General features: G+C 40.2%; 1 protein-coding gene across 1 annotated transcript in view; it reads left to right on the top strand.

Moving 5' to 3' along the window:
* The first annotated feature begins 18112 nt into the window (after nt 1-18112).
* The window catches only part of kcnj10a (potassium inwardly rectifying channel subfamily J member 10a), a 25797-nt gene continuing 19921 nt past the window's right edge, over nt 18113-23988 (top strand). The window contains exon 1 of the mRNA XM_008297486.1: nt 18113-18203. The gene's annotated coding sequence lies outside the window, so the exon portion shown is untranslated. The remainder of the gene's footprint in view (nt 18204-23988) is intronic.

Here is a 23988-nt window from a genome sequence, read left to right as displayed (position 1 = left end):
AACTCAGCCACTGACAGTTGTGTTGGAGATTTGCATCTGTCGTGCTGAACGTGGCAGAGATGAAGAACAGGCAGCAGACGTCTGGGAGGCTCACTTCTTTCTGAACTAAATGTTTGTTTGGAAGCTTATAGTTTTCAGCAGACAGTCATAACTTACAGCAATTTATGTTTGAAGTTTGAAGTAACACAATATACATTATACAACCTTTCATGTTTTTTTTTTCTTCCCGCAAATAGAATAGCACTCCTTAACACCTGATTGCTGTGTACTGGTATGACCAAGTTCCCCACACCAGATTTAGATTTCTTTCTGGCACCTTGTTGAATCAGTAAAGAGCCAAACACAAAATCACACAACTGGAAGCAAGAATGGTATTGTACGGCGTAACCTCTGAACTGTTTTGGTTGAGTGACCCTCAGAAGAACAGCTTGGTGCCCCGAGTGCGCGGTGACATGACAAGTAGTTCATACATGCAGAGACAGATAACGAAAATGTTCTTTGTCCAATGTGTGGACAGGTTTTCTTATCTTTTAATTTGCTTGCCACCTTTATGTTTTAACCCTCTAGGTCCCAAACAGTCTTTGACCATTTTGCTGTTACTGTCACATGTTTCCTCACTGTGGGCTCATCTGTGGTTGCAAGATAAAGTCCTGCACCTTTATGGAAACAGCACAACCATGACTAAAAGCATAGAGGTGTCAAAATGTATTTTGTGCACTGCAACAAATTTAGAATGCCAGTAATGATAAAAATGAAAAAAAAAACAAAAGTTGAATTTCTTTGATTATATATGTTCTGAAATTTGAAAAAACTTGGAATTAATATGCACTGCATTTTTAAGTGGCCAGTGTTGTTGCCCATACTGGTGGCTCTACATACAGTACTGTTATGTTGTTTCTATGCTCTTTGTGTCCTACCTTCTCTATGTAAACATGGCCTACAGTTCAGATCAGTTCAGCTGAATAGTCCCTGAATTTTTATCAGGTGTCTGTTGCTTGCAGCTAAGTCAGTCATGGCTTCTCAGTTGTGTTGAGGATCAGAGAATTTTTATTTTTTTGCAGAATCTGGTTCGAGAGCTTTGTTCATTTGTGGCAAATTCTTTAAACGAGACAGGGACAATAAAAGGATTTTAATAAAATATCACAGTTTTAAGCTCAAGTTTCCTCATGGAGCTGCAGATCACAAATGATATGTTCAAGGACTGACAGCAAGTTGAAAATCAGATTATTGTTAATTCTGGTTTCATACTTTCTGGCTCTGATAAATGGTGTTATTTTACTGATTTTTATTTTTATAAAGGAAACATGCCTTTCAAACCTGCTGAAGAGTTCAGGGGATTAAGCACAGACGAAAATCCACTTAAAGCAAGTGTGCATAAGAGATCTGGATCCACCTTTCTGCTCTTATTTAGAGCTGTACATTTATTTAGAGCTGTACAAAACATGTTGTCCTGTTCTCGGTGCCCTTCCAAGCAAACAGTAGCCACAGACCAACCACCCCTCACGCATACTGAATATTGATCATTTGCACATCGAGTGTAAATGGTTGACCCAGTGAGGTCTGATGTCCCATTTTCATAAAAACAAACAAAAAAAAAACATTAACCAGACCGAGTTTCTCTGGGGACGAGGATGCTCTTGTTTTTAGTACATGTAGTTCACTTGTGATGATGTTAACAAACATGTACAGAAGACCAGTGCAGTAAAGAAACACTTGCCCCCCATGTCTACAGTAAGAGTTCTTTGCTGAAATGCTGAAAGATCAGACAATTTATCACTGAAGTGACTCCCCTGCATAGCTGAATTCAGTAGGTGTCACACCGCACAGTTGAAGTTACTGATTACCTTGAGAACACACTGATTAGTTAGATGTCATGTCAGCAACTGAAAGCAAACTGGGAAACTCAAAATAGCTCATAGATTTACGTAATATGAACTGACACAGCTGTAAGATGGTAATATTGTCCCAAAGGTGTCCTCTCACTCTAATCCATGTGATTTTAACAAGCAGCACTGAGGATGGTTTGTAGGTGGAAAAAACAGCAGTCTGAAGCACAACTCCTAAAGGCAGAGGATTAAATAAAACCCGCCACAAACCTGCCATACGCACACAGTAGCCTTGTTTTTTCACAGCATAAATCAGATGTAGTTTGCTGACAGTAGGATGAGTTTCTTTGTGTCATTGTTATTTATGTTGTAGAAACTTTTGCACTTTGTGAAAACTTTGCGTCCTGTTAACCTTGGTTTGTGGACACGCTGTGCAAATGAATGTGTACAAATCTAAAGTCTTATCTCGTAAAGAATGTTCAAAAAACTCTGTCCAGGATAAGATTAAATTATGTTAATTCAGCTGCAGTGGGAAGCAACAGTTACTCAGAACACTGTCGACACTGCAATTAAAAGGTCCAGGCTGCAAAATTGTTTGTTTCTATGAACACAGAAAACCGCAGGAGCAATGAAAAGCGTATAAATTAAAGCCTTGCTTGCACAATAACTGATGTGCGGTGCAGTTTATTGTCCCAGTACTGATCGCAGTCTTCTGCCTGTAATGTTTGTGATGCTGTTGAGGTTATGACACTTATCTGCCTGGATTGCGAAGCTGACAGTGGTTTACCTAAATGTCAAACATCAGAGAGAGTCCTTGCATTGATTTTATCTCGTGCTCTACCTTCTCAAACTCTGACTTTGTCTGTTTTAGAGCAGCTTTACATTCCTAAACGATTAAACAGGAAATTAACTAAAACTGTTTTCTGGCAGCATCTATCTTTTCCTATAATGTCATTTCTCCTACAAAACAGAGTCAAAGAATATACAGAGAATTGAACTCATATGAGAGTCAGTTAAAGACCAAAGAGAGCTGTTTGGCTTCATCTGCACTTCTGGTGTTTTGCATTGGCAGCAGTTTCTGTTAAAGAGCATGAACTGATCTGTGAGGCCAATAAAGGCATGAACAGATGCAACAGAAGAAAAAATGGGCAACACAGGTTTTGCAACTTGATTTATAACGTAAACCATAAGCCTCACAAGACACACAACTGGAATGTTTTTCTTTTTTTTTTCTTCTTTTTATCTCAGCAGCCCACAGTCTTGATAAGGTCACTGTATGTAAAATCACCTTTATTGATCTGGATGGTTTAGGCGGACGCTGGAGTTTGTAAGTGAGACTTCTAAAGGCTTGTTGCTTTTATCTACGGTGCATCATCTCTGCTGTGCTGCAGCAGTTTGAAGCTGAAGGCTGTAGACTTTAATGTCTGAATTCAAGCATTTGTCACATTTTCATGATTGCCTCATCATGTGATTCCTGCTTGACGTCAGAGGTTTGCACATGTGGATCACTCTCCGCTTAAGACGCTTTGAAGTCACGGATTAGAATGTTTGCTGACGTTGAAATGAGCCACATTTCTTCCGCTCTGACATTATACACACCACTATAGGTGCACTAAGCAATACTTTTATATTACTAATGGGCCAAATTATCAAATTAAATATAAAAGTTGCCTCTCAGACTGATCTGACTCACTGGATAGTCTCTTCCACTATCTGCATATGACCATTTTAAAAATCCCCTTTAAATGAAACAACAACAACCTCCACACAGCAACCTATGTGCTGAAAATGGAAAGTTTTGCCCAAGACTTGGACAGTGCAAAAAGGAATCCCTGCTTGGTTTTTTAGGTGACTTAAGCATATTAATCCCACTCCTCAGCTCCCTACATGCAAACCTTTCCCTGTCACTAGTTTAGAGGGGCACCATCACTACATCCTGGGCTTGGCACCACCCTTGGCAATTGTGACTGGTTTAAAGAAATGTCAGCGCATTTTTACCCCTTATAGGAGAATGATAAGGAGGTGCAGTTAGATCATTCTCCAGCACTTACACCACCCCGAGGAGAAAGGTCTGGATATGTGAGACTACCCATAGATGTTAGGAAAAGACCCAAAGGCAAAACACACAGCACACAGGCAGGTTGGGTAAAACGAAAGGTACTATAATCGAGCCTAACAGACCAGGATTAGACCACATGTGAAGACAGGCTAAAGAAACACAGGTGGCAAGTAAACAGAAGAACTAGCAACTGACAGGGGAAGATGTGGGACTATAATATATACACAGAGTGAATTAAGAAACAAGACACAGTGAAACTCAGGAGCAGACAATCCAAAAAAAAATGAGGGAAAACACTCAAAAGGAGGAATTCAAACAGCAGGAGTATGTTTCAGTTCAGTGTTTTATTTTATTTGGCCTGTTTGGGTCAGTGTCACACATCTCATGGTTCCCTAAAGGTGTGATTCTAATTTAACACACTTCCTGTCAGGAATAGCGGTCTGTTCTGTCTGTGCTCTGAAAAAACAAAGACCAACAAAGAGACGAGGACCAAGACACCACAACACTGTTCCAACCAGTCCTGTGCACATTAATACTCATGCATGTTTGTGTTCATGCACAGGACACAGGAGATAAAGAGCGATAGTAAAATATGCTATGTAAATATGCCAACAAGCTAAACAGACTCGACCTTTAGGATGACTGTAAATATATGAGGGGTCTCCACATATATCAGGCTTCTATAGTTTTCAACCTTGACACTGTGAGTCCAAGAACCATAAAAAAGAAACAAGTTTTTACATAAAAGTAGAATTGCTTGCCCTAAGGGTGTCATACCTGCAATAAACATATGTTACATAAAACAGAAGCACTGACTGTGAATCAGTTCTAGGTCACAGCAAGTTCTTGTACATTTATGAAGAGTGCAAAATGCCATCGGTGTATGTCAGAAGGCACACAGTGCTCTAACACTATTACATGACCATGCAAAAGATTAATGATGAACAGACTCATAAGTGCTGTTTAGGATTTCATGACAACAGTTATATATACTGCAAAAAATGTCAGCGATTTCTCTGCTATTGGAGTAAGATGATTCTGCAAGTCAAAAAGGCAAAATGTCTTAAGTAGTTTGAGCGATTAACACCAACAAACAAACAACAACAACATGGGCCTCAGAACAAACTCACACCAGAAGCAGATAAGCCTTTTAAAACCCGCTCTAGACCGCTTTTTGACAAGAATATTTCTCGAGGTGAGGTTTTACATAACCTGCAGATGGGTTATCTCAGTAAAGATAACAGTGGGAAAAGAAAACATGTGACAAAAGGTTGGATAAAAGTCAAAGGTCGGGCTTATTTTTTTTTTTACATTTACACTGATACTGGCATGCATGGGTCAGATGATGCTGAGAACGATCCGGAGCGCAAAATTCACAAATTCATACATGCTTGCAGTTACTTAGCAGAGTTCACACCACACATGGGTCAGCTTGTGTTTGTGTTTCATGGCTCTGAGTGTCCTGGGAATTCAGTGACATGTAATCAGATGTCAGAATTGCCCCCCAAAAAATAAACAAACTACAGCAGCTGTAAAAGTGAGCATTAGTATGACTGTGGTGGAAAATTAATTTCTAAAAACCCAGAGGTTGCAATTCATATATCTGTGTAAGGGGGCAGGATGTAGCAGATACACATTCCACATGCATGTACAGAGCTGCCAAGGTGGAACATTATGGCTACATGTGAAAACAGAATCATGTGGTGACAATTTCAAGGACTTGTGAAGCATGACACGCTGACTGTTATAGTCACACGGTGGAGTTTAAGGTGGGAAAGTCTACCTAAGATTCCAGAGATATTTTCACACTGAGCTTCATTCTCTGGATTCCTGAGATTCTGCGTAACGTAGAGGAAAATTCGATTCTAAAAGGTCAAAATAAACCAAAAAATACTCACAATCATTTCTACAATTGCCTCAAACCCCAAAATGACACACGATAAACTAACAATGTGGGCGTGCAGTGACATTTGTGGTCAGTTGTGCAGACAGTTATGTAACAGAAGACCAACATGACCTGTTTGTCTTTTCAGGTCTCTGTGTCAAGGCCCGGAATCAGCTGTGTTGCTTCCAGAACTGGTCAGATGAAGAAATGTGAGTGGGAGCCAGAGCGAGGAAACAACCTGGACAGAATATCCAGAAAGTGTGACCCAAGTTCCTTCCAAAAGCACCAATCTGACATTTACACCCATCTCACAGCAGTGCAACGGTGAGAAAGTGGTTGGAAATAATCTCCCATCATGATAGCGTGTTGAATGCTGAAACTAGCTCAAAATGTTATTTAGATAATTACTGCATGTTGTCCATCTCTGAGGCTTTTAACCCCATCATCCAGAAACCAGGTTTGACTTTTTCTCTTAGGTGCTCTTTCATCTAATGCACAAGTATTTCTACCACCTTTCCTGTGACGGCATTTTATAAATATAGTAGAAAAAGTAAAACTCTCTTCTAATAATGAGAGCTAGCCAGTCTGTAGTCTGATAAAGCACGTAGCATGAAGGTGTTGTCAAGTGAATTGCCCACTTTTAGGGTCTTATTACCACAAGAACAAACTGAAGTCTGTTCAGTGAAACTAGCTATAGTTTCACTTTCTTATGTGAAAGTGAAACTACAGCTAAAAGTTCAAAAGCAGAGTCTGAGCACCCACATAGATAGTAGAAAACATTGCTTTTTCTGTGGATTTGCCATCAGTCCAGGAGTTCAGGTTATTACAAACTTTCTCAATATTGCTACAAAATTGACGAGTGTTTTCTGGAGATTCTTGCAGTTTATCAACAGCAAGTTTTTTTTTTAGTTGCACAGCAGCACTTTAGGTTGGTGTCATCAGCACAGAGATGGACACCACCGGTACTGAAGAGGGACATTTTTATAAGGTGAACAGAAGAGGACCTAGAATAGATCCTTGTGGAACTCCTTTTCTTCTAGAGTTGCAATGCAGCTCAAATTAGTGAAATATTTTAACTCCCAATTTGTTCCAATGTCACAGAAAGAGCAGAGATGGCGCCATAACCTGCCCTGAATCTATGGAGAAGCAGCCCAAACCAAGCTGTTACTGTTTTTTAATGTCCAGTGTGTTTGATTTAGTGGAATCTAATATTCCTAATTATGTTTTCATGAGTGTATCATTGATGAAAGACTAGAATGGCCCAAAACATTAAAAGGTTTGTGTGATTCGTTTTGCTTAATTCTACTCTAATATTAGGTTATTTTTTAAAAAATGTAGTAAAGCAAAACAAACTCATGTACTGCCAGATTGAAAAGATGCCTGCTGACAACGGACATCTGCATCCATTTCTACAGATTTAGGACTGCATGTACTTTATTTGGCTAACTTGCTAAAACACACACAAACAAGTGATTAACGTGGTGTAGAAACTGCATCACTGATTCCATTCAATAGGCTTGAAAAGAACATCCTCAAGGCCAACTTATTTACTTAATGCGGCACAAATGGCTTTGCATCAACCGCACAGGTTCCAAAACATTGATCTTTTTACCCTCAGTTAATCCTTAACATGAAACCTCACAGTTGGTTTAAGCATCCTGCAGCAGTGAACAGTCTTCCTTCTTACACTGTTACAAAACTGATAAGTGAGCAGTCACTAGAGCGCAGATTGGAAGGAAAGGAAGTCAGATATAAGAACATGATGCAAACTTACATATGATGCAAAGGCCTTTAAAATCAACAGAGATCATGTGCTATACACAGAAGGATCCGATTTTCATCATTGCGAGAACTTGACTGGACCACGTGGAAGCAGAAATTAGATGAGCTATTTGCAGACTGCCATGCTGCAGCACATTAAATAGAGGGAAGTTGCATGTGCATTTGTGAAGTATGTGTATGTTTGCTCCTTTTAGCTTGACATCAGTGCTTCTACCTGCAGCCTCTCAAGCAGGACAGGGTTATGAGATTAAACTCCATCAAAGAGTTTGCTTGTTTCTTACTTCTGTCACATCTTTTGCAGTCAAGATGTACTTTGAGCTAAATGCAGATGTCAGTGACAAAAATGAATTCCTACACAACAACGTGTCCCACCCCATCTAATATGTGATCGGTGGAGCTGAAAAGGAGCAACAGGTGTAAAGAAATACAATAAATTGGCAAAGATATGTAGATTAGCAATGTCAAAAACCGAAATATTTCCCTCAAAACACAACAGAAGATTCTCTACAATGTCAAAAAAACCAAAAAAGACATGGACATCTTTCATAAATGTCTCAAATATGACGGTGGAGCTTTATTTATTTTTCAACTTTTTTTGGAACTTTATTACATTTTACACTTTAAAATGCTTCCAAACCATTTAATAATACTTTTCTAATGGTTTTGTGGTTTAACACTTACTGTTGTTTCTTTTATTTCTCTCCTTAACCAACAAAATTCACTAAAAACCTATTAAAAGTTTCTGTTTACTTGTATAGGGATGTCGCTGTTGGGAGAGGGGACCCACAATAACTCTTTTCCCACATGTTCCCAATGATTTTGCACAAATTTAGTCAAATCCAGTCAAACCAAAATTCTAAGCATATTAAAAAACGCCTAATGGATCAGCAAAGTTGTTGTGTTTCATCTGACTGGGACACTGATATCTGTATCAAATCTCATAGTAATCTGTGGTGGACAGACCAAACCATCCAACATGTCGATCCCTGGGGCCACAGTTTCTGTTGGAGGAATGAATACACTTCTTGTGTCTCTCCAAATCCCTGATGTTCAGCTCAGTTAGGATACTGTGACTATGAAGGCATATGATTTTCATATTCATTAACTCATTTGACTCGCCCTCCAGCCCTGTATACAAGCACGTGCACTCATTATGCTGGAGAGCTGTTCAGGTTTATCTCTAATTTTTGACCCACTGGCATGAGGCATGAGTGGAAATTAGGTTCCTGGTCATAAGATGTAGGCTGCAGGTGTTATTTTCATCGTGCAGCAAATGATTTATTATAATTCAATAACTGTAAAACACACATGATCAGATTCAAAGACGTACCAGCTTCATGTGATTAAACAGACCAAAGATGTGCAGTTTGCTCTGTTTTCAGAAAAGGTGGACCTTAAAGGTTCAGCAGTCAGATCCACATAAGTCCCGCTGCAGGCTTGTATTTCTCATCATGAGCTACCAAGAAAAACTTGAAACTGCGACCATATAAAGCAGGGATCAGCAATCCAGGATGATTTAGTCCTATGTTTTTCAAGCTGATCATTTAATTTCTTGAATCTGCTGCAGATTTTCTTTAATCATCATTTCATCTGAGAGTGATCTTGTTTTTTTCTCACAAGAGGACATTTGAGTCATTTGAAAACAAGGAACCATGATCTGCTGCTCCTCTGAAACCAAAGTAAAGTGTCTTTTTGCTCATACTTGCATTCATAAAGTGAAGATCACTGCTCTGGTGTGTGTTAGCTGAAGAGCAGCGATGACCTCTTGAGGAGACTGATGCTGATTACAGCTGCACAGCTCACACTTTGTTTGATGGGGAATTTCATGATTTTTTTGTGATTGAGATGATGGAGCTCAAACAACATGAAAGTGTGAATTCTTTAAAATCTCATGAGTGGCTTTCACTGTCATGGTTTGATTTGTTCACAATTATTCAATTTAATTCATCTTACAATGCTATGTCATAGAGAAAACCCCAGTGGGTGTGAGGAGGACAGACAAACAGTGACAGATAACAGACAAATGAGACAATAAATATTAAGCAGGTTACTGTAGATCAGATAAAGACGCCTGCAGAAGGTACAGGAAGAGCAACGACAAACAGGACAAAGCACAAGCTCTGGGAGATTAGATACCTAAGGATCATCTATTTTCTCTAATGTGAGCCTCCTTGTCTCCTCTGTCCTCCATTCTTCTGCCTAAATTAATCTTAGCGTGCCATTATGAAGGATGGCTCAGTTGCTAAAATGCATCTCGAGGGCTAAAGATCAAGGATTCAGGAGGCTGGCTGAGGGAGTGCATGTGTCCTTTACAGATGATTTTTTGGCACCTGTGACATAAAGAAGCGTGGCACATATACAGAATAAAATAAAATAAAAATAAGACACTTAACCATAATATTTGGCACTCCTCATTAGTACTGTACACCTTGATGTGTCTCACTCATAACTTTTTAAAAACTTCACAGCAATTTTTGGTTAAATAATTTTTTAAAAATCAATAAATTATGCTGCGTTGTGAACCGAATTAAAAGCAAACTGTTCTGCTCATCTGACAGACGTCATAACTTACAGAGGTTGACTTTAACAAAACAATGGACACATGATGCAGCGATGCCATATGTCATATTTAGTTTATGTCGATATGAAACAACAGCTCAGAAGCAAACACGTCTCATTTTGTTGAACACCTGTTGCCTCGTCTCCTCTCTTCTCGTGTCTCTTTCTCACAAGTAGGAAAATCAGGATCAGATTGTTTAATAATTGCTGTCATGATTGAACGTCCGGTTCTTCTCATTCTTTGCCTAGTTTTATTCTTCAGATACTGTATATCTTTATAAATATGCATCAAGTTGGTAAAGACATTTATAAATATGTAACTTTACATTTGTGTCCCCTGGTGGCCATGTGCCTTCCTTCCATGTGGTCGACACTTTTCTCCACCTCCAACCTCTGGTTCCTCTCTCTCCACCTGTCCTTTTTACTGATTGGACGGCTGTGCTCCAATCAAACTGCAGCAATCACTACACCTGGGTATAAATGTGCACCTAAACTCTCTGTAAATCTGCAAACACTTGCAGGCTTCAGCCTGAACAGGAATGTTGTTGGCTTTATATTCCAGTTTGGGTAAGCTGCAGTTTAGTTGTTCTCTTTTGTAGTTGAATCAGTGCTGATCTTGTTTTATGTTTGTTTGTTTGTTTGACTCATTTAGCAGCTTCCACAGGTTTTGTTTTTCGTTGCAGCATTAGTACTTCTGTATGTTAATTATGCTTCTAAGCAATAAATTACTTCTCTAATCTAAAAACACCAGGTTTTATGATGCCTCCCTAAACCCAACTAGAGCTGAGAATCACATTTGGTTGTCCTGTGTCTCTGAGTGTGTCCACCAGAGGGAGTGAGAGATTAGAGCTAAACATTTGCACACTGCATACAAACAGTGACACTTCTCCAGTGACTTAATCATTACTGTATTTTTGTATTCAAAGGAAAAAAAAATCTCCAATACTAACGACATAAAAACTCAATATACTGGATGCACTGTGTGACTCACTAATGCGAGGGATGAATGGGAACACATTTCATGCTAAAAACATCTTCTCAGAGGCAACAAGTTGTTGTTCTCAATCTGAAAGAGCTCAGGAATCCTCATTTTCCTTTAACTCTGCTTGTGTTTGTGACCAAACCCCGAATCTGTGCACAAACACCTGCAATCTTGTTGTCTAAATATGCATGTATGAAATGCTAATTTTTTTTGTAAATTCCTGTTTTTAAATTGACTTATTCCTCTGGTTTTTCTTGTTTGTCTCTTTGGGCATGTGAACTTGCATCGCTCATGCTGTGGGAGCATCTGTGTGCATTCACTTCTTCGGATCTACTTTGCATGCAGTGAGGTTTCTTCACACTTGAACGAAAGAGAAACAAAGAGGCGAGGGCAACATGTGCAACATGTGATGGAAACACAAACCCTTTCCTGGGCCAAAGAGACAGATCAACAAAGAGAGGGGTGGAAAAAAGGAAGATGGAGTTGCAAAACGGAGGGAGCCTTCCGATCAGTCGCCATCACAGCATCACGGGCTTCTTTTTCCTGCTTCCTCCCAACCTCCTCTTTTTATTGTCTCTCCCGTCCTCACAGTCTTTGCGACTCCATCTTAGTCCTAAACACCTCCTGTTTCTTTCTGCTTCTTCTCTTCCTCCTGTTTTTTTTATTTCTGTTCTCTTACAGTATATCTCATTCCTTCATTCTCTGCTTCCCCTCTTTTTTTCTCCTCCCTCCCTCTCTTAACACCCGCTCGGTGACCGCTGACCTCGGTGACATAGTTTTCCTAAAACTCTGGTCTGAAAACAGAAAGGCAATGTCTTGGTTTGTGTTAGCATAGCAAGGGCACATTCTTTCACGCATACAAAGAGTGGGTTAAATAAGATACAGGGCAATACTGAATCTGTAGGATGCTGTGCTTGTGGTACAATATGCAACACATGAGGCTGGATGCTTTGGAGGAGGAACTTTTGGGTTAAATTGCTGCAGTTGAAGTCATTCATGTTTTAGGCAATCAGATTACAGTGCCTATAAAAAGCATTCACCGTCCTTGGAAGTCTCCAATTTAATTTTAACATTAAATCAATGTGAAATAAGTGATTGCATAAGTATTCAACCCCTTCAGGTCAGTGGCCTCAAATTCTCAATTGGATTGAGGTTTGTGCTCTGATTGGACTGCTGCAAAACTTTCACCTTGTTGTCTTTAAACCGTGTAGATTTGTCTGTATGCTTTGGTTTGTTGTCTTCTCACTCTGTCTCCTAAGTGGCAGTTCTCTTGCAGGTAGCATCAGATTGTCCTCCAGGATTCATTTTCTGCATTCACTTTATATATACATCTTTATGAGCCTTCCTGCTGCTGAGAAGCGTCCCTCCAACATGATGCTGCCACCACCATGCTTTTTCTGGTAATGTGCAGTGTTTAGTCTGATGGCTAAAAAGTAGCAACAAGGACATAACGGTTGCATTTTTATTATTATTATTTTTTAAATGAGGGTTTTAGTAACTTGTGACTGTTTTCACTCTGTTGGAAATCAGATGTAATAATTCAGTAAAACACACTTAATGTTATGGAGCATGACTATAAATGTCGTGTTTTTAATTTATGTATAAAGTAATCTACAAAATTACAGAAATAAACAACACAACATTTAATATGAATATTGTGCAATTAATGCAAAATGGACTTTATTTGCTTTCCTAACTTGGAAAAATGACAATAACTGTCTGTATAAATATGTAGCTCTTTATATAAAGGTTATGCTCATCTTATTAAAGTAAAATTTCCACCTGTGATTTTAACATGAATCTTACTAGTTGTGTAGTTTTACATTTAAACTCTGTGGTTATTTTTCAGTACATCCTACATAATGCATAACTTTTTAAAAGTGCACAAAGATCTCTTGTTTGCATCTGATTTCATAACAGTCCATCCAGTTGTTGTCAAGACATTCCTAGATAAAAAAAATGTAAGGATTTATGGAAAATATCTGCAGAACGCCTCAGGACCATCAGTGTGAGAGATGTATGTTATTTAGGACTAAAGCTGACTTACTAACCGATTACGCCACAAAGGCACAGAGACACAGCGCTGCTCAGGCTAAATGTTAAAATGGTAAAACTGCTGGTGAACGTTAAAGCCAAACATGATCAAATCCCTTCTTATCAGTACAAACTACATGCAGGACTCAATAGAGCAAAGTAACTGTAAAGGGTAAAATGCACAGTTTCACTCTTTAATTATGGATCAACCGACGCTGATAAAATTAAGACTTATACTAAATGCTGGGCGTCACTTTGCATGCGCCTCAAAAACAGGCTTGAACTGAGACGCAAATGTTGCCACCCAACACTGGAAGATCTGTCTGTTGAGGTTTTCAATCATCCAATAAGATTGCTTTTACTTTCAAAGCAGCATCACCGCAGAAAGAAGAATCTGAGCTCTGTGAAAACATCCAAGGCTGGCAGAGGTGTACGGCAACAGAGTTCTTTAGAAGAGAACAACTGCTGAGGAAGTGGCAGGTACACATCGCCAGAAGTTTACACCAGTGCAGACAGAATAAGAACAGTAAGCGACGTCTTGCATTGGTTGTGCAACAATTTACAAGAGAAGTTCCTCAGTCTGTTTTCAGTGTATTTTTTATTTGTTTTTGACCTCTCTGGTCATCTGCTTCATGCCTTCAGGTGTAGCTCACCACCCAAGAAGTCAAGAGCGACCCCAACCTAGAGGCAGCCAAAACCTGATGAAATCTTCACCAAAAAGGTAAACACACCCATATAATCAGGGCCCCTGTGGATGTAGGGCCCCACTGCTCTGTGCAAGGGGAGCCCCAAACTCTGCAGGACGGGAGAGGGTGTCGAGGAGGAACAACACCAGCTGGCAGGTTGGAGGGGCCCCGAGGATTGATGTGCGTGTGAAACCAGCCGGGCAAAATATTGCGCAGTAGCGGGGTTATTGTGCAGCGCGTCCTCGCAGCAGATTCATGCGTCTGCGCTCCACTTTGAGAGTCTCATCTGAACATGCCGTAAATGTAGCTGCTGTCAAAACAAAGCTTTGAATGGTGGTGCCCTTTTCACTTTCATTACCTCTATGAGGGTGCTTCTATGGCGACACACACAGACTCTGTAGGATGTTAGACCGTACTCTTTCTTATATTGGCTTGTTTTGTGTTGTTATGAATTACATGAGTACATGTATTACATGTATGTCTGCTCTTCAAAAAATATATATATAAATAGGGGCTTAACTAAAAAATAATACAAATACTTTTTTTAAATTATGACAACTTCTGATTAAATTACGTTCAACCAGCAAACTACATTGAGTTTGGTCAATTAGTGTTTCCTCTGCAAGCAAAAGTACTTTCAATTAGCAGCTGTAACCATCTGAATCTGTACAGGCATAGAGGAGTGGATTTGAAGTTCTGATGAAATTATGCCATCAGATCTATTTTTGTTAAGTTGCCGCCACGTGAATTTAGTTTTAAATCAACTAATGCTGAAATCTGAGTTTAAATTGTACACAACTTTAGGTTATGTCAACACATCCCATCAAAATAATGTTTGCAACTTTAAACTATGTCAGTAAATCTATTTTTTTAATCTTGCAACCATGTGTTGAATGTAGTGGTGTTGTTCCTCCTTGAATTACTTTTCAGAGTGCAATACAACGATCCTTCTTTTCCTCATTTTTAGAACAAAGTGGGCCAAAGAACAAACACAAACACATTTCTATCCCTTAATGATCTGTAAACTACAGTACAGTTCTCTTGCAGACTGCATCAGGTCGTCCTCCAGGATTCCCCATGTACTTTGCTGCATTTATTTTATCCTCTACCTTTACAAAGCTACTTGCTGAGAAGCATCCCTGCATCATGATGCTGCCACCACCATGCTTCACAGTGGGGACGGTGTGTTTGTGATGATATGTGATGTTTGGCATCCACCAAAGACAGCGTTTAGTCTGATGGCAATAAGTGGTAATGAGGACATTAAGATTGCAAAATAACATGTATTTACAACATGTTTAATGCCATAAAGCCTTTTGCCATAGGAATAGTCCTGTAAACACAGCTGCCCCATTCACCTATATGGTGGTTGGCGATGTGGTTGATGCGCTTTTGCTGATAATAGCTGTCACACCTGAGTTTTTTGACATTATGAGAAGAAAGAAATTGAAAAGACCAGTAAATCACAAAGAGCTGCATGTATTAATCAGGGTTTTTAATGTAAAAATAGCAAAGATGTAAGTCAAGCCTATATATAACCATTAATAAAATCACTGCAAGTTGATGTTCAGCAGCAATGCACTTTATACCGCCAGGTTGGTCAGGCCAAAAAAATGCATCATATTTTATTAGTGGATCATGTTTTTAATGTCAAATTGTGAAGGATCAAAATCTGTAAACAGTTGCGGCTGGTGAGAATGTTTGGTGGGGAAGCAGTCTGCAAATGACCTTTTATTTTAAATCAGAAATTAGAACATGAGTAACATCAGGCACAACTATTTGCAGGAATGCAAGTTTTCTACCTTTGGAGGATATTTTAATCATAATCTAATTTAACATTATTAAGACTGACCAGAGCTAAATTTCAAAACCATTCATTAAACTTTCATCAATATTTACAGGATCTGTACAAACTCAAAACACATAAATAATAAAAAAACACAATTCAGGGCTCCAGACCAACTTTTTTACTGGTAGCACCAGTACGACCCACTTTCTCATTTTGTTGCACCTCCTACCTGGTCAAAGGCAAAACATCTGACTTTCTGAACATTTTCTTATTGATAGACACAACGATTTACTGAAGCTCCCTGAACGCCCCACATACACACGTGAACAAAATTGTTGGTACCCCTTGGTTAATGAAAGAAAAACCCACAATGGTCACAGAAATAACTTGAATCTGACAAAAGTAATAATAAATAAAAGTTCTATGAAAATTAAGCAATGAAAATCAGACGTTGCTTTTGAACCGTGGTTCAACAGAATTATTTAAAAAAATAAACTCATGAAACAGGCCTGGACAAAAGTGATGGTACCCTTAACTTAATATTTTGTTGCACAACCTTTTGAGGCGATCACTGCAATCAGATGATTTCTGTAACTGTCAGTGAGACTTGTGCACCTCTCAGCAGGTATTTCGGCCCACTTCTCATGAGCAGACTGCTCCAGTTGTCTCAGGTTTGAAGGGTACCAACAATTTTGTCCACATAGCAGACTGTGGTAGCTGCTGTTGGTGGCTGTGGTGCTCTGACAGGTGTGTGACCAAAAATGACTTTAAAAATAATAAACTAGGACATTTTTGTTTTTCATGAGAAGACCTAATTTTTAAGTGTAAATACCGCGGTACACCGAAGTTCTAAAAGTTCTACTTTCCACCACTGTGGTCCACACAGCAGCTTCCTGTGGCAGTTACAGCGACACTAACACAGCTTCATGATCATCATGCTCATCAGTTAACAGGACACACGGGAAAGGCCGTGTGACGCTGTCAGATATGTATTTAAAGCACAGTTGTAAGAACGTAGAAGGACAGTTTTGATATCCAACCCCAGAAGACAAAAGCAAATAAAGATTAAATTAATTGGTTTACAACAAAAGTGGACGGGTCCAGGACGTACTGAGCTGCGCCCCATGAACAAGTCCGCAGCTGCCAATCAGAGCCCAAGCCAAGGTCACATGATCACGAAAAGCTTTTCGAGCTACATACACACTCATGTGGCTGACGACCCGCATCCAGGACGTGTAGAATTAGTAAACACGCAGTGAAGACTAATTTGGAATCTGTTAATAATACAAATATTGTTAATATGAAAAAAGAACATGTACGTTATTTTTTATTTTTTTTATAATTAATTCAAATGTAATGTGTTTGAGAACTACTTTTTCTCTGGTCATTAGTAGTGGGGCGCCCCGTGTTGACCAGCCGCCATTGGCTGTAAAAAAAAAAAAAAAAAAAGTACAGTAATCCCCTCTGAAAGGTAATAGAATAGAGGCAGAGAGGAAGATAAACAATATCAACTTTCTTCCTTTTTTCTTTACACTAGAGGGGAAAGTTAGATGCATCCCTTCACCACAGGATCAGGGTTTCAGTTCAGCGGTTGTTACGTTGGTGAATTAATTCATCCTGGTCTCTCGTGCTGTCCATTCACAGTAGGCCCATGTGTGCTCGCCTTTGCACCACCATGTCCCCCTCCTTGCAGGCGGACATGGCAGAGCCTCACAGAGATGCACCGACATTATCCATTCACTGGCCAACGCAAAATTGCAAGGAGCCAAGTGCACAAGAAAGCAGCTCAGTTTTTCTTTCCTTTTTTTTTTTTTCTTCTTGTCTTTGATTTGTAAATACCTTCTGTTTCAGTGCGACAACTTCCAGGCTTGTATCTTATAACCATCAAACATTTACATGAGAAAGTTGACAAAGGCTGAAACAGCGGAGGAGGCCTCGCAACAAAGAGGCCCATTTATAGAGTACAGTCGGGGAGCGACACTGAGAGGGAGGGTAGGAGGAGAAGCTGGGAGGAGAGTTGAATTAATGAATTAAAAATGTCGCGAAACAGCGGCCGTCCGAACACTTTGGGGTTTATATAGAGAGGCATGCTGGGGGGCCCTGGAGGAGTGGACAGCGCAGGCTTCTTTAACTTCTCTCTGAGAGGACACACAGGACTCTCTCTCTTTCTGTTTCACATGCAAGAAGAAGTGCAAACTGTGCTCATCCGATTACATAATGATCCAGTAAGAGTGAGCCGGAACCGGTACTGCCAGTACCAGTGTGCTGGGAGACACCGAGCGACCGCCGGGTAGTCCTCATCCAGCCCGCTCTTTTCACTGATTTTGTGTTTTGTTTTTTTTCTGAGATTTTTTTTTTTTTTTTTAGGATGGCAGCGACATAGGAGGAAACTGCAAAAGACAACAATGTGATGCCAAAATTAGAGGTGAACATGTGTGAGCTGTCAACAAGTGCAAGACCCTGAAATTTCAAATCCCAAGACAGATATAAAACAGCAATATCTGTCTTTCACATGTGTGCTGGACAGTGAAATTGCTCATTAAGTCTGTCAAATTTCCAAGCTGTGGTCAAAGTGAAGTTCTGTTACAAGTCAACAGAAAGGTAAGAAACACTTATTGGCTCCTTATGCGTTGTTGTTAAAATAATAAATTCATGTAATATCTTTATGTTTTTTTATATTTACAAGTTCCTACAATGTTTAAACTGTTTAAAACTTGAGGTTAACATTCAAACAGGTGCTCAGACATGATGCAGACAGTTGTTTACAGCGCGGAGGGATATTAGTAATGCGTAATAATAAAGGAGATGCACAACATCTACACTGAATCGATCTCTGTAGGCCTAAATCAGTGCAGTGCAAAAGGTTCAAAAAGGTGCATGTAAATATAATCATAAAACATCAGTTCACTTGTAGCCAAAGATAATTCAGCCCCAGTTGAAAAGTTACAAACTGGGTTAAGTGTTCGGGGCATTTTCCAACGTCATGTGACAAGAAGTTGGACAAAAGTCGTGGTTGTAGCGCAGAACTCACAGCAGATTTAAAAGCACAAACCGCAGAGGAAAGAACAGGTGTGATGGAGTTTTCACCCAGAAAAAAAAACAAAAAAACATCTTGGCTCGGAAACATTCGGTCAACACAAATCTTCTCATTGAGGACTCCGCGCCACGGCAGCAGCAGACCAGTCAGATTTACAGCAGAACCATACGAGCTTTGGCTTCCACTGAGTTGGAGGAAGATGTTAAAAATCACTCCTGAGTTATTCCCCAGTAGCCAGCAGCTGCTCTCCGTTGTTTAATTCAGGTCAGTGTCGTAACTCTCCGGCCTTTAATTCTTGGCTTGAGGAAGTGCAGGTTTGGGGAAGTGTTAGATTGAGGCTCGTACAGTCTGAAGACACACTGAGACAAACGTCTGGTCGCCATGGCTACTGCTTACATTTCCTTCCTGTTGTTAAAGTCGAAATAAATAAATCAGGTTGATGTGGAATGACGGACAGCGTGGAAGCAGCCTCAGTACAGCAGAAATACACTGAATGCTGCAATTGCAGAGAATTCAATTCACGGATAATGGTTTTATATTTCGTTCAACTTTAATTCTAGTATGAGATGTTTTGCTGCAGAACTACAGATGGAGGTGCAGGACGAGCTGCGCTTAACACGCACACAACCAAGTGCAAAACAATGAATGCAGGTCTGAAAAGTGTGTGCTGGTATCTTCCTGTCTGTCATACTGACCTCCTTCTGTACCCAGATATTATGTTCCAACTGTAAAAAAAAGGTTTAATTTTAGGTTTCACGTTGATATCGACGCATTCACAGTGCTGATTAGTCACTTAGAAAACACCACAAACACTTTTTTTTCTGACCTCTTGATATCCTCGTCACGGCTTCCTCTCTCAGGCATCACAGTCTTTAATGTAAAATGCACCACAGTGACTAATCTAACAATCCCTCTATTGCCTTATTTCCCACATGCTCATAGAACTGAAGTTACATCCACTAACTACAAGATATTTCTGTTATTTTGGTGAATCTGGAGTTATTGCTGTGGTTGCAGAGGTTGCATCCTACAGTCGAAACAAGAAGGTTTACAGGGTAATGACGGGGCGTCTCCTGCACCTGAGTTCCTGCAGTGGAAATCCCCCTGTTTGCTCCATAATGAAATCGACCCCAAAGTCTGCACTTTTGTTTAGAAATGTCACACAAAATAACATTAGTAGACAAAATAATATGTTCATTCCGCTACAGGAGGGACAAATGTTTTCTGCAAATCGTTGGATAAAACATCATTACCTGCTGAAAGGAAAATATCGGTATGTCGGACACAGTCAAGCATCCAACAGCCTTGTTAACATCAGACAAGGATTCCTAAGTTTGTTCTTAAAACTTAAAGAGCATTAACGTGCTCATTCTGTAAATACGTCTCTTGCGATGTGCGTTACAAGTTTCGTGGTGCTGGACTGCGTTGAAGTTTTGACGCACAAAGCCCTGCTGAAGAAGAGGTCGTCTGAAAACTTCTCCTCTACACAGAGACGTTGGCATGAACAGCTGCTTGTTTGTACGGCATTGTGCGGTGCTCAGTTTGGCTCCAGTAAGTTTTCGGTTTTATCGCCTTGTGTTGGCTGTGCAGATGCCCTGTTGGCATGGCCTGTGTTGATGTTTATACAGTTCTTTCAGTGCGGAGCAGAGGCTGCCGTGGTGCAGACAGTGGTCACAGCCATTCAAGTTGTGTTGCATAGAGTCCTTTCAGTGCAGTGTACTGGCTGCTGGGGGGGGTTCTTTATGGCAGTGGACACTGGACAGGGGCACTGAGTGGAAGGGATTACTCTCTCCTCTGGAATACTAATGACAGTCTTTTGTCACCGATCGGTTTCCTGCACCTTCACTCCACAAACCCCTTCCTCTCTCTCCATCGCCACCCATTTCTCTCCCTTCTTCCTCTTTCACTCCCTTTGTCACCCGATGCTCAATTCTCTCTCAAACCTCCCCTCAAAACCAATTATTCCCTCTCTTACCCCGCCCCGTCGCTGCCCCCTCACAATGTCAAGCGCCGCGTACTCACACACGATCAAACACATACACACTTCAGCGCTCAGTTTTTCTCCTCTCCTTTCCCCTCGTCTAACTTGCTCCCTCTTTCACTTACTCGCTCACCCAGTCGTATTTTTCAATGGTGGCTTTTGTCCCTTTCATCTCCTCGAAAACAAAGGATTCTTGTGCGCTCAGGACAGAGGGAAGGAGAGGGCTGGAGGGCCGCACAGAGAGGAAGAGATCCTAACCTTGAGTGTTGTCATCCAGAGAGTGTAAAAAGTCACTTTGAAATCCATCAGCGTTACTCTCAGCAAGAGCAACACACTTTAAACATCTAGTTTTGGCTCTGCTAATATTGGTCAAACTCACCTGTGTTGCATTTCTAAGCACTAAAGAGACATGTAATGAATTGCTTATGGTGTCTGTAGTTGCAAACACACATTTTATATCTTAATATCATTACCACATGCTTTACTAGATTGTCATTCAGCCCCTTCTTATCTATTTACAAGTGCATTATTTTGAAATTCAAACCATATCTTACATTTTTGATACACAGCTTATTAATAGTAAAAAGCACGTTTGTGCTCTGAAGGCTTAATTTACAGACCAGTAACTGTAGACACTGAAAGGTTGTTGACATTCTACATTTTTTGTTATCATTCGCAGATTCATGAAAAGACCAGAAACTTCTGTGGTGATCCAGTTAACTGGTGCTACTTATTCCTCTGTGCTGAAAACTTCCACTGTTGTCCACAAACTAATCAAAATTTCAAACGTGGGGATCTTGTATTCATCCGCTGCAGTAAATAGTCCCTCCAACAAATACGTTTTTTATTCCAGTTTGAGCGCTGTTTTGTGAAAACGACAGTGCCCAGCTGTTAAGGCTGAGGATAAATCTTTTTTTTTTTGACAAAACAGAAGTATGAAATGACGATATGTAATGTGAGATGATCTCCCTGCGACGATATTCTCAGAGAACTATCTTTATTCTCTGCAATTTACCACTAAAGCCTTGATTATACTCTCTCGCTGACGTGCACACGGACAGCTGCAGACACCATTGATGTTGGTGTTAATATACTTCTTTCTACTTTGTTTAGAGTCTGTGTGGAGGCGTCTGTTCCATAATTGCACAGTCGATCTTTATCTACATATTCTGTCCATGCACTCTTCTACTGAGCGTGCACGTTACTGCCCATGTAGTGTTGCGCAACTTTTGGGCTGCACTTGGACATTCACATGGACTTTAGCAGACAAAATTTATGCCACAAAGATCCTACCTGTGTATAAAGTAGAACTGTTTGAACTCTCTGAGGAGCATTTTTAGCATCTTTTAACGTACTGCTGTAGTTTTGGAGCCTGCAAGAGTGTTGTTTTGATTTAATCTCACTCTTTTAATGCACTTCTATCTCAACACAGCAGACCTGTGAGGCCAAAATATCTGTGGAGGTTATTGTAGGTGTTGGTGGAGACCAAAACAGAGCCAAAACGAGAATTAATGCATTCATCAGGTGACCAGAACAGATGACTCCAAAGAAATCTTGCTGGATGTGCAAAAGTTAGCGTAGCAACTTTATAAGATCGTAGAGTCAAAGTTATCCTTTTGTTCTTTGCATTTAAGGATGCATTGAAGCCCAAGTATTGAGAAAAGTGGGTTTCCAAGTCCAATTTAGAGTCAGTGCCTTGTTTAAGGACACTCTGGAGATTTAACTTAGCAGGTTGGACAGAGGAAACCTGCACAAGCAAAGGGAAGTGATGCAGCCTTTACACAGAAAGACCCTGGACAGTGTCGGGCAAAACATGCCAACGACTGAGCCACCTCGTTGTGCTGGATGCCCAACAACAAAATAACCAGTTAATAGCACTTGACCAATTTATGTCTTCAGTTGGAACAAATAGATTATGGACTCAGATGGACACATAGAGTCTTTTTTGTGTATTTAATGGCAATAAAAAGCAAAGAATAACACCGGCCACCATGCAAGTGTAGCTGCTCCATGTTGTGTAGGGTTTTGGTTTTGCAAGCCAAGCATTCTTGTGGACAATAAATCATATTGTGTTACTCTCGAACTGTTCAATAGGTCGATATGTCCAATACACAAGTGTATGTTTACTGTATGTGTAGGCAGGAGCTGTGTAGGGTTCAGCTGGAGATGGACGAGGCCAATCACGTGCTCTTGACCCCGCCCTCCTCCCCGCTCTCCCCCTCCACATCTTAGTATTCATAGCACAGAGCTCAACACAGATCTCTATTCATGCGCTCAGTGTGAGCTCCGGCATGGTGAGAGGAGAGACAAGGGTCAGAAAGGACAGGAAAGGACAGAGCGTATCAGATCGCCTTCGTTCTCGGGCTTTTGTTTGTGTTGTTTTGTTTTTTGGGTTTTGTTATATTTGCTCCGGAAAAGCAGAGGAGGTTTGAAACAAAAGGCCTGTTTAGTAGTAACAGTGAGGGAAGAAAAGGAGAAAAAAAAACGAGGGATGTGGGGGGAAAGAGAAACTGCAGCCCAGATGAGGGGGGAAGATTGTTAAGAGTGCACAGGAGGCAAAGCATGCAGTGACAATAAGTGTCCGTGGCACCCAGGGGTGGGGAGGCGACCTCTCATTTAGCTATCACACCCACTTACACTGTTTCAGCTCAGGGTATGTGCATTATCTGGCACACGCATTCATGTAACACTTCTTGATGAATGCTTTCTGATGCTGAAATGATGACTATGATACAATACCTACCGATACTAAAATGACACCACAGCAAAAACCTGAAATAACAGGATAAAATAATGCAATGGGCAAACATGAAACTTAAAAATTCTTATTTAAATTATCAGAAAAAACAACTTCAGTGGTATTAATTAACCACTTGTGCAGGATTTCAAGTTGCTTAAAAAGTCATTCACTTGACCAGACCTCCAACTAAACCTTGTTATTAACATTATTATTTTCGAAAGAGCCCCTTTCTTGCTATTTTTTTTATTTTAACATGTAAACTGACTTAATAGAAAACTAGAAAAAGCACAGACGTCTGCTAAGGACGTGTAGAAACATCAGTCATTTGTCTACTTTGGTGCGCTCGCGTGGTGTGCAAGATAATAATCGGATTTGTGGTTGGTCAGTTTGTTATTGTAATGCTCAGTAAAGTTTTCTGTGCATCCTTGGAACTTCAGTAAAAAAAAAAAAAAAAGCAACTGGACATCACTTTTAGGTTCTTGAAGATGCTCGTCCAAGAGACTTCTGCAGTTTAAGAACCTAAACAAGATGTCCAGGGGTTTTTAATAAAGTTACAAATATTACTATGACGGCTGCAAGGTGCGCGGTGGTTAGCACCGTTGCCTCACAGCTAGAAGGTCGCCGGTTC

Source organism: Stegastes partitus, unplaced genomic scaffold (assembly GCF_000690725.1).
Source record: "Stegastes partitus isolate 25-593 unplaced genomic scaffold, Stegastes_partitus-1.0.2 Scaffold1224, whole genome shotgun sequence".
Classification (NCBI taxonomy): Eukaryota; Metazoa; Chordata; class Actinopteri; family Pomacentridae; genus Stegastes; species Stegastes partitus.
This window is presented reverse-complemented; position numbering and strand designations above follow the sequence as displayed.